This window comes from Aphelocoma coerulescens, chromosome 1 (genome assembly GCF_041296385.1).
Source record: "Aphelocoma coerulescens isolate FSJ_1873_10779 chromosome 1, UR_Acoe_1.0, whole genome shotgun sequence".
Lineage (NCBI taxonomy): Eukaryota > Metazoa > Chordata > Aves > Passeriformes > Corvidae > Aphelocoma > Aphelocoma coerulescens.
The window spans coordinates 70,316,970-70,329,103 of record NC_091013.1 but is presented as its reverse complement, the minus strand read 5'-3'; the positions used below and the strand labels follow the sequence as shown (position 1 = coordinate 70,329,103).

General features: G+C 42.8%; 1 protein-coding gene across 2 annotated transcripts in view; it reads right to left on the bottom strand.

Annotated features, from left to right (window-relative positions):
• STARD13 (StAR related lipid transfer domain containing 13) overlaps nucleotides 1-8,589 on the bottom strand; it is a 289,013-nt gene extending 280,424 nt beyond the window's left edge. The window contains exons 1-3 of one of the 2 annotated variants that reach the window (XM_069012168.1): nucleotides 8,490-8,589; nucleotides 8,290-8,395; nucleotides 7,619-7,673 (exon numbers count right to left, since the gene is read on the bottom strand). The gene's annotated coding sequence lies outside the window, so the exon portion shown is untranslated. Of the gene's footprint in view, nucleotides 1-7,618; nucleotides 7,709-8,289; nucleotides 8,396-8,489 lie in introns of those variants that run through there. The other variant, XM_069012174.1, reaches the window with a different exon arrangement.
• Nucleotides 8,590-12,134: the final 3,545 nt, after the last annotated feature.

The window sequence follows — 12,134 nt, the reverse complement described above, 5'->3', positions numbered from 1 at the left end:
ACTGTAAATACAGGATGCCAGCAGCATGCATGGTCAGAGGGGGTTGTTGCACCATGGATGCAAGCACAGGGTGCATTATAAATCACTGAAAGGTGTAGAGTTTGCTGCAGACTTGTTCAAGTACTTGTGTGTGAAGGATCCAACAGGTTTTGGAGACTACTACAATGCATATTAAACTACATATTCTTCTGCATCTAAATATGGTTGCCAGTCAAATTGAGAATTAGGTCCAAGCCAGAAATTTGTATCAGAATCCCAGTTTAAATTACAGAGTTCAAGGAGACATGTATTTTTTTTTTAATTACCAGTTATGGAAAGAGATCCTAGCTGCTAAATATTTGCTTAAATTTTCAAGGCAATTTCGCTTCATGCTGTGCTTGTATCTAGGGTTTTGTTTCCATTTCTAGTGAAATCTGAGTCTAATAAAGGGTATTCTAACCTCCATTTATTGCAGTGGCCATCAGCTAGCTAGATCTTTTATTTCTATTGTCAGTGGCAATAAGAAATTGGAGACAAAAATGACTTTTGTGGCCGTAACTGCAGTGTTATTTATAAACAGCTAGATGCAGAAGAAATGCAATTTAAATTTCATTGTGAGGAATATTCAGTTCTAGAGCTCTCTAATGCACAATTCATAGCTGCTTAAATTGTAGTCATTACTCTCATACTGCAATACTTTTTGTCATGACAAAGGGAAATTACTTTTCTGTCAATTACTTCTGCAAGATTAGTTAATTTACACTTGCAAAGGGTATGGAGCAGCATCTCAGTTCCATTAAGATGTTTCTCAGAAGCATTTGGCAATTTAAGTTTTGAGGAAAAGGTAAATGGAAGTCATCTTCAAAATGTAAAAAAGGGAGAGTGCAGACATCCCAAGGTGTTCATACAGCAGTGAAGAGCAGCAATGAAGAGTAGATCTATCACTGACAAGCTGCCAACCTCAGTGCTGCAGAAAACTGTACTGAGGACCTGCAAGAGGAATGCTCCTCTCTGTTTCAGTACTGAGCAGCCACTGAAATCACTGGCAGCATTTGAAATCACTGCCCCTGAGTACAAGTGAGCTGTGCATGCAGTTATCTATATAAAACATCCTTCTCTTTGGCATCTCCTGCTGCTGCTATCTGTATGTTTGCTTAATCCATGTTGGAGTGGAGATAGCAAGAGCCAAAAACACGAGGAGAAATGTTATTTTTACTTACTTGCTTGGAAATTCTCTGTGAGCTTTAGCATGGCTGGCTTGGATACCCACCTGAGGCATCACAGCTCCTGACCTTAGCAGCATAATTTAAGGTGTTGAAGTTTAACGCCTGAATTCCTTGGAGGAGTGATGGAGTAAGTGTGTGCAATGTTGCCAGAGAGACAACACAGGGCTCTTCCACCACGCTTGAAAAACTGCTCCAAGAAGGTTCCTCCTTCTTTTTCCTTCATGTGTCTCCACATTTAGGTGAGGCACTTAGGGACATGGTTTAGTGCTGGGTTTGATACTGCTGGGTTAATGGCTGGACTCAATGACCTTAGAGACCTTTTCCAAACTTTTCCGTTAATTCTATGATTCCATGAATGAGTGCTGGAGCATCACCTGGGATCCCTCTCACTGAGATCAGGGGTATTGTGGGCAGGAGATGCAGCTGTGCCTTCTGCAGCCTGTGAGAGGCTCTTGGGGGTGAGGGCCCTGGCTGTGGACCTGGCATGACATGGTACTGTCGCTCCCCAGCCCACACAGAGAGAGCAAGTAGAACCCAGCAGAGACAGCGAATCTTCTCTTCCCTCCATGAAAATAGTGGAAAGGCCTTTGGAAAATGAGGCATTCAAGACAGGCCTCAGATTTAGCATGAAGCGTGGGTGGGATTTTATACCCTACCTCTGCCCTGCAACCAGGCAGGGTTGCTTAAATCACCTCAAACTCTAGGTCACAGGTATTTTTTTGTAAGTGGAGCAGAAGTGGAGTGCAGACACACCATGTAGGTGTGCTGTCATGCACTGCATGCAGCTGGCATGGCACAGCTTCACCTCTAGGTATTATTGCAATTAAAATTATGAAATAGTAACAGCACAGGCATCCTCGACAATGATCCTTGTGTTTAGGCATGTCAGACTGCTGATACTGATATCCTGATCCTGTATTGGCATCACAGCTCTCATGGAGTTTTGCAATGTTTTAAATCCTAACCCCTACCAAATTCCAACAAATACAGTCACAGTCCTCCCTCCTGATACTGCTCTCTTGATACAGCAAGGGGCAGAGCATCCTTATCCTTCCTCCCCAGCCTGAGCTGCCTGCAGGTGCTGTTGCTGTGCCTTGGCGCGGAACATTTCGAAGGCAGAAATTACACGAGGGAGTTCTCAGAAGAGTTTACAGAATGTTTCAGGGCACCTTAATCATGTTATTTCTGTTCCCATTAGGTTTAGAGGATTTGTAGCACTGCTCAGCCCAAAACCAGACTCTGCTCCAGCCACCCATAAAAACTTTAGAAAGTGTTTAAAAATCATGAATGTTTATGTTGCCTTCAATTATTTTCCATTTCAGTTGCCTGGATTTTCTTTTGAGGCACATTTTCTTGGCTTACATCAAGGCTACAATCCTACCTTGCACAACAGATAAATCCACATTTGTTTCCAATAATTAGAATTAGGTGGGCCTAAATTCTGCACATTAATAAGACAGGTATGAAGACATGAACACAAGTGTAAGGATATAAAAGTGCAAAGATATACAACAGGGTATAAAGATACAGATTGGAATTTTTAAAGTTTCAGCTTGAGACAATAAAAGACAATATCCAAAATTATTTTCTTTTTTTCTTTGGCTAAACTCCAAAATATTAGAGTCAGTCTCACTTGTTTTCTCACAACCAGTCTTTAAATGCCCCCTGTTTAAAATATACTCAATTCACCCATTTGTGTCACTACAATAGCATGCCAGGGAAAGAGCTCTTAGCCCTTTATTCATAGAGGGACAGACAGAAACTGCATCAGTTGCTGCTTCTATATGATATGAAAACTGTTGAAAAAGGTAGGGTTTTTTATGATGTCTAGATATGCTACTCAGACTGCTGTAATTTCAGGACATAATGCAGTGGTGCTAAAGCATCTGGAGTTCAAATGTTGAAAAAGCCAGTTGTGGCTGTAAAGGTTTTGGGATCAACTCTGTTTGGGATCCCTCTAATTTTTCTGGATAGAACCAGAGAACTTGTGGTCTGGGTTGCTCAGTGGTGCACCTCCCTCCAGCCCTGCATATTCCTCTTACATGTGTGATCCCAAATGATGCCCATACCTTTGACATATGGATACAGTTGGATTTTTTTTCTGAGAACCCACAACCAGCAATTTAATTAAGGTAATTTAATTTGTCTTCAAAACAATGTGTTATGCATTAATTAAAGTAACTTAATTTGTCTTCAAAACAGAGTATTATTCATTTACCCTAAGGCATGAGACACAGAGCACAAAGGGCAAAAAACTTCAGAGGTACATGACTCTTACTCATACCCTCATCTTTCCCCTTGACATCTTTTGTGCTTTCTCATTTTCAGCTTCAAGGAGCATTTGTGTTGTATTAGCACCAGTCTGTTTTTACAGTGCTTTCCTTTGCCCTGTAACTCCCTTCCTTTCACACACTGCTTCTGGACAGCTTCTCTCAGGTGACTCAAAGGCCCCAGCTTTGCAAAGGTTTTATGAGAGTACAGTATGATACTTCTCAGTCCTGAAAAAACAGAGATATTAGTAGTGTTGTGACCAAAGTGTTATCTTTTAGGTCCACAGACCTCCTTGACTTTGTGGACTCTTTTGTATGTGCTCAGCTTCTCTTCACCTGCTTGATCACTTTCATAACCCCTGTTGACTAACTGCACAACAAATATCCTCATCTCACAAATGCACATGTGGAAACAGAATATTCATTTTAAAAATAAAAATATCAGGCACATTTTTCTAGTGGAACTACTTGTTCCAAAATAACAGCCTGTGATGCATACCTATTATCAGCAACGGAATACTACAAAATACTAAATGCTTAGAAAAGGTAAGATTTTATAAAATTTTTAAGTTTTCATAAACTTTAAAAATTTTTAATAAAAGTTTTGCAATTAGGCTGCATACATCGTATGAGTATTTGGTAAGGTAAACCTTGTGCCCATGCAGACAGAATTCAGTAAGTTATTTTTGATTAATAGAGTGCTGTTGTTGAGATCATGCCCACATAGCACAAAAATATTTGATATGTAATGATAAAAAGTACTTCAAAAGAAACTATTTTAGCTACAGTTCAGCTGAGTCTTAGCTTCACCTAATCCCCACTTCAGTGGTAGATATGAACACACTTCATCCTAGGAACTTGGGAAACACCAAAAAAGAACATTCCTGTTGGCTTCACTAGTGTGTTTATGTCTTGGTGATACTGAGTGTTTAGAGATGTGTGTGTTCCTGGACACACATCCTCACAGCAGGTAGCATTTGTAATGAACTCCTTAAAATCTGAACATACCCTGTTTTTGTTTGCCCTTTTGAGTAACTAGGAAACCAGCCTCACCCCAGAGCCTATGCAGAGTCATCCCCCTTCAGATCCTTCTGTAGCTGTGGCATTTCCAACCAGCTGAGATGAATTGCTATTGGTAAAAATGTCACAGAATTCAGTTCTTTAGCTGCAGCAAGAGAGGGATAAACTGGATATTTCTGACCAGCAATATCAGTCAGAGCTGGCTCTCCCATTTGAAACAAGGCCAACTAATGCCTTTGGGATGCATTTCAGGAGATAGGACAGAGGCTGTAGATAGCCACACAAAACCTTTCCTCTCTGTAGTGCAGCAGCTCTGGACTGGCCTAGCATGCAGAACAGGGAAATCAAAACGGTTGCAAGGAAGCCCCACCTACAATACAAAATAATCCCATTAGTCTCTCCACGACAAAGACCTGGGAGTTATTTTGCTGGGTAGGAGGCCATGGGAACAGTGAGGTTATCATCACTCAACAGAGACGGAAACAAGAACTTTCTCCAGAAATGGGGAAGCAGCTTCCAGGAGTATCACACAGAGCAGCACCTTCACAGCAAGAAGCCAAGCTTCCTAAAACAACATCACCACTACAGAACACAAACATAAAAATTATCAAGGAAAACCTAAAATCTTTCAGAGCAGGAGGAAAGAAAATAAATAGCAACACATACATTTCCTTGCTTGAGATGGTTGTCAAAGGGTTAGACAAGGTATGAAGGCACATAGCTGGATTTAGCTTCAACCTTGCATATATTGGAGACACAAAGCTAAAGTTTGTGGAATACAAGTGAGGTTGCTCTGTTTAATCTTTGCCTTTGGAAGAAGTTGGAGGTGAAAGCACAACTGAGAGCTTGCAGGACCATCCTTCTGCTAGCAACATGCACAGGTGCAGTTACTCTTAGTTTATCTCCTCGCTCAGCCTGGCAGGGATGGCAGCTGCATGTATTGAACCACATTCCAACTCTGGTCACACTGGAATGAATCCAGGGTCATGTCATTGACTTCAATGAAGTTATTCTTTATTCATGCTTGTTAGCTGAGAGTCTGGCCCATTCTATCTAGGTAGCAATATCTAATAGAGAAAATACTGCCAAATTAAGGGAACAAGAAGAACCAAACTATGTGACATGAAGAGGAAATGTTTTACGTTATGAGGATTATAGAGGCCCTTTAGTTTAAGGACTTTATCAGCATTTAAAGGACAGCTGGCTGAAATGCATTTGTATATGTGCCCAGATTTTCTTTTAAGCCTCATTTGCTATTTTAGAAAGTGAAAAGAAAATGTATTGATTTTAACATTATTGAAATAAAAATGCTGCTGTTTGTTCAACACAGAACACTATTTCATTATACATCTATGAGCAGGGGTCTTCCGTTTAGGATTTCCTCCACATCAATTAAGAAGGCCTCCCTGGCCAAAATATATTGAGTTTCATGATTTTCTCTGTGGGAGCACTCATCTAATGGCTCCAAATTCAGTTTTGGGAAAAACACTGTGTTTTGCCCTGCTGGGTAAACCCAGGGTGTCCCCGCTGTAGTGACCAATAAAAGATAGAGAAAAGGAATTAAGGTAAGGGAAATTTATCATCACTGTATTATTTCCAGTAAGTCCAGATTAATGCTCGGCATGGCTTGATGATACAGTATAACTGACTTTAGAGGTGCCAGGGGGGTAACAAAACCTCTGCAACCAACGACATAAGAGTAGCAAAAAGTTACAGGTTTACTCCAGCAGTTCATTTGTTAAAGAAATACTGACATTTAATTTTTAGCAGGCAGTGGACTGAATTGCCTCACCTCTGGTTGTATGAAGTGGGTATAATCCCACGTTATGCGCTCTGACTAATGCAGCAGAAATGCACTTGTATGCCCACACCTCATCTGGATGCTGTTTGTGTTGCTGCATGATCTGGAAGCACCCAGATGGAGAATGAGTGGTGATGGATCCACCAGGGATGGGGTTTCTCCTACACCTAGTTAGCAGTAACATGCCAGTTACCCACAGTTTTCACTTAACCTTTGGATTTCACCTGGACCCACCAGAATATAAATTTATAAACTGATGCAACACACTTGCCAAGAAACAGAAGCATGAAGTTTCCTGCTTACTAAGGACAATGTATGTTAAATTTAGAAGGGTGTTGGATGGTTTTGGGTAGCTAGAAAGAGCTGTGGAACAATCCAGACAGGATTTAAGACAACTTTTTAATTAATTTATTTATTTTAGAACATGTATCTCAGCTTCAACATTGAAGTGAGCCAAGAAAAGTTGTAGCATATAGCTCTTGTCACACGAGATTATATACAAAATAACACCCTAGGATGACAGGGGTCATTTTAGACCATCAGGGACAGTTCCCATAAGGAAGTGAAAGTATCACAAGCCTGGAGGTGCAAACTGCCTGTTCAGGTTTGGACTCCTGGTCTGGGTATCAACCCCTAGACCTCTCCCACAGAAACCCACTTCATTATTCCTATGCAAGAAAGAGCAGGTTATTAATGTTTCAGCTACAGAAATGATCCTTCTGTGCTAGTGCAATGTATCTGTTAGAATTAGTTCTGTAAATCTGCATCATAAAGGACAATATTCTCTTAAACTAATTTCCTGCAATCATCATTAATTGGCCAGCTTTCTAACACCTGGTACCAACAGATTTTTCATCCAGCAAGTGCAGTGCCACACAATAGTAACAGCAGGTTTGAACCTAATCCCTCTCCACACACAAACAAACATCAAATGTGCCTGTAACAAAGACACACAGACCAGCCTGACATTTGCTGATAACTCCCAGGAGATTCTCCCTCAGTACAACTAGTCCTGCTCAAACAGATTTTCCAGTGGAAAAGATGATTTGAAATAATTTCCAACTAGACTAATTGCACTCACTTGAAAAGAATATCCTTCTCCTCCTCAGTGTACATGTATATTAGTCCAGCTGTAAATGAAGCTAACACTTTATGAAGTTTTCCAAAGCAATAATTATTTCATCTTAGGAGAATTCACAACAGCTTGCTCGATAATGAAGTTATGCAGATATATATATACTTCATGCAGAGTTGCACACACACACAAACAAAATTAAAAAAAAAAAAGTAGGCACTTAAAACTGCTTTTAAATTCCACTCACAGTTTTGAAGTTCAAGCATAAAACTTCTTGCTTTGCATTTGTAGCTCCAAGCTGTCTGTAAAGATAACACAGTCCATCAGATATCCTGGTTTTGTTTTCTTGCATAAAAATATCATCTGTCACAGGCACAGGAGCTGACTTCAAGGACCAGCCCCTTCGGCGGAGCACACCAATCGGGAGACCCGGGAGCACATGTGGAATGCTGCTTGCCTGCGCGCCGGTCACGGCCACGGGCAGCATCTGCTCTGTAGGACACGGCTGCCGGATGAGCTCGGGTGTCAGTGAAACACGGGGCTGGAGGTGCCACGGCCCCCGGGGTCCCCAGCCCAGCCGCGGGAGGCTTTCACAGAGCACCTCAGTGCCGCTGCTCCTGCTCCACCAGCCATAGGCACACCAGAGCCCGAGGCCAGGCGTTGTGCCTTGCTCCTTCTGGCGTTATTCTTTAATGTTTTAATAAAAATAATCTCATTTGCCATTATAGTAAATGCTTCTTCACTTTTTCTCTTAGTTGCTATTCTAACCCCATTTATGGCTTTATATTCCAAACTTCGTCCCTGGAAAACCATGCCTGTGGAAAAGTCCTGGTCATTGAAAGCCCCTCATATCGAGGGGAGGGGCTGGCAGTGCTCCTAACCCTTTGGGTCACCCTCACCTGGGATTTTCTCCCTTACCTGATGCTCTAGGGCTGTCTGCCCACAGGCTCCCTGCTCCTCCTGCCTCTGCCACAGCCGCCCGGCTGTGCTGTGCAAGCTCCCCACACGCAGCCTTGCTCTGTGCCTGTCAGTCAGAGAGGTCATTTTCTTCTTGCATCTGCTTAACTTGGTGACAATTAAACGCGAACCGCTTAGAAATCGTATTTAGGGACACAGACCCCCAGCTTCCCTGCTCCCTGCGTGCTCCGCCCTCGCACAGAGCCGGGGTGAGAGGAGCGCGTGTCTGCCAATGCGGGCTGGGAGTGCGGCAGGAACGCCGTGCTCAAAGCCAAAACGCAGGCCATACATAGGTAAGCCTGATGAACCAACATCTGTAGATCTGTTCTCACTGCTGGAAGGGCAAGTCGCAACATGCTGGGAAGGGAAACCAGTAAACACACAGTGCAAAAGCCATGTCTTTTCCAGCTGAAGGGAGAGACCTAAGGGCCTTCCCTCCTCGCACCTCTCATAACCTCAGTGCTGGCTTTATTAACTCAGAGTAGCAGCTTTACTTTATCAGATAGCCTGACTTTTGCATTCAGAGTGCAGGTTAGAGTGGACTGACTGTAATAAAAACTGCTGTCTCTAGTCTGTGAATAACTTGCTGGTTTAATTAAATTAATTTTGCTTCTAAATTCTACCTTAGCAGATTAGTAATTCGCTAAAGGGTCATTTTACAATGTTTTCCAGTGGTGGATTAACCAGGCTGATTAAAAACCTAGACAAAGCTCCATTTTCCACCCTCAGAAGCCACTGATTTCTCAGAGGAAAAATTCCCACAGAATGTCACTGAGACAGGACGGACTTCGGTCAGTGAAATAAGTTCCTGCCGGATTCAGGGTGGAATTTCCCATTTCCAGAGGCTAAGGCCAGCACACCCCAAGCAGGAAATAACTCTCCGTTAGCAGGAGCCAAGAACCTTAGTGGAAGTGCTTTCTTTCATCGGCCGCCGGTGGGGCGGGGAGGAGCGAGAGGGACCGACTTTGGCGTGCCTAAGGTCTTTTGCAAATCTGTAACAAGGAGCAAGCTTGTTTCCAGTTCCCAGCCGGGAACATTTTGTTCTGGGGTTTCCGAGCTGGGAGCAGCTGGGGCAAGGCTGGCCGGCGGTTTTCCCTGATCCTGGTTCCGCACCCAGGGCTGGGCAGAGGGGTGGAGCTGGGTCAGCCTGCCTGGCTCTACTTGGGGCTGGAACAAACCTTCCCCCTCTTTCGCTGCTGAAGAAGATGCGCCGTCTGGCAGCACTTCGGAGGGAGAGGAGGAGGAGGAAAAAATGTTAAGCCTTGTAAAACGGGTATTTCCACTGTGTCTGAGACCGTGCTGGGGTGATGCAGGGGAACCTGAACAGAAACCTTCCTGTACAGCCAGGGCAGAGACCTGGTCAGAGATTGCTGAATCTGTTACCCCAACATCCTCACTGGCTTCCCAAAAGCTTTCAAAGGGTCTGGCTTCAATTTTCATTTTTTGATCTTACACAAGGTCAAAGCTCCCAAAGAGACAGTTTTGCCCTGTCCAGACCCATGCCCACATGGCAGTGACAAGTGAGACCGTGAATCTGCACTGGCCCATGGGAGAGTTGCCTGAGCCCTCTGCCTGTGGGTACCTGCTGTGGCTGCAGAGGGGGTGGCACAGGTGGCCCAAATTTTCATTGGGCCTGGGAAACTCAGCCTGATAGGTGGTGTTTAACATGCAGCCAAGCCAGGTTTTGAAAGCTAAGCATATACACACATAAATGGCTGGGATTTAACAAGTCACCTTACCACAGCAGTGCGAGATGGACAGTCCTGACATCCCTCTCAGCCTATTTACTTACCAATGCTTTCTTCCCTGCAAGATAGGCAAGCCATCTATTAATCTCCAGCTCTATTGCATCTCAGTGACCAGTCTTTTTCTTTGACTCCCAGCATGTATTTTTTCCCTCTCCTTTTAGTCCTCGTTATGCCTGTGTCCTACTAAATTTCTACACTCAGTATTCACAGACTGCAAATATTTGTAGGTTTATCACATTGCCTGTGAGCCACCACTTCACCAAGGTCTATGTATATTTTTCCTCATTAATCAGTTCCTTCAGACTCCCGATTTTTTGCTGCTCTTTCCTTTGTAGAGTTTGCAAACTTTGTTTGCTTTTAAAAGACAGCAGAGGGAAGTTTAATTCTCTTTTCTTTTAAGAAGAGCAGTAGCTGGATGAAATTAAATGCCTGTTAGGGAGGGTTTCAGGCAAACTTGCATTTGAGATGGCCAACTCTAAACTTCATACTTGTTCCCTCTTATTTGTCACATTTGTTTGCATCACTAGAGTTTTATGCTGCAAACCTTTGCATCCTCTTTTGTCAAACAGACTAATACATAATTCACTGTCCTGGGTAAATTCATTGACCTGCATGAAGTGCTCTGGGCATGCAGGTACATTTGTGTGCAAACAGTTGTGTGATTGCAGTCTCAGGAGGAGACCTTCAGCAGTACCTGGAAACCCAAATTACACCACAGCCAGAGAAGTGCAGTCTTCTGCAGCTGAAATGCAGAGCTCAGGAGGAGCTTCAGCTGTGCCTGAAATACCAGTCACAGGTGGCTGCTGGGTCAGTGGTCACCTGAGAAGGTCAGTACCTGTCTCTGTCTCTATATCTCCCCTGCATTTACCCCAAGGCCAAAGTGCAAACAGGCATCTGAGTAAAGAGAAATGTGTTGCAAGATCCTGTGAATACGAGGTGTCTCTCCAACCTTTGCCACCAGACGCTGTGTGGTTGCCGATGGCAAAAATTGTACTTTACTCTGCTAAGGATCCCACTGGAATCTCACTATGCTTACTAAGACTTAGTGGGAGCTGAAGAATCAAAAAATAATTCCCAGAGAGTTTAAATATGGTTTGATTATTCATGGGAGCAGCAGGGGAATGGTAAAATTCTCTTGGATTTGTTGTGAGCCTCTGGCATTGCACCAGACTGCTGTTTTCCAACCACTCTCCTTTCTTGGATGCCCCTAAATCCAGACTGTAACTTTAGACAAGCAAAATTCTTCATAGATGATGAAGAACCAGAGGACACTTCAGAGCCGCCCTCCATCTGGTGTATTTTGGGTACTTTAAGGAGTTTGAGTCCTTACAGATCCTGGAAAAAAAGTTAAATCATGCACCTTTTGTATAACTCTCTCTACCAGGCGCTATTCCCTGTGGACTCTGTCTGCAATGCAGCAGGCAGAGAGAACAAGGTCTGTTATTTTAGTTTAGGTATATTTGGGCCTATTTTTATTCACATGAGCTACAGCAAGCTGTAGCAGGGCTACAGATATCACTTCAGCTGCAGTGTTTCCATTAAGGCTGATTTACCACTCAAAAGCAAACAAAACCAACCTAAAAAGCAACAAGATAAAGGCAACAAAATAAGAGCCTAACAACGATATCTGCTTGTCTTTGCAATAGTTTTAATGGTCTTGTGGTTTAGGCCTGTTTTATGGTCCTTTTAGTTTTGTGAAATGTGTGGCATGCTGTCAGTGTTTTTTCCAGCTCTTGAAAAAATTGATAGGCAGAGTGCTTTAACAGAAAATCTCATAGCAAGGATTTTTAAACAATACCTGAATTGAATTCAATCCTACCATGTTGCTCTAGAACTATTTCTTAAGAGTGTGAAAATGGGGAAAAACAAATTCCTATCTAAAATTCTTCATAACTTATACCAAGAAAAGGCAAGAATGCCTTCCAGTTGGTCTGTTTAACAGCTATTATGTCATATAGTGATATCAGCATCACAAATATGTGTCAGTTTTCCCTAGATAGTTTCAGTTAGTAGCTAGAAGTATCACCCTGGTCAGAAATTAATTAAAAAAAAATAAAT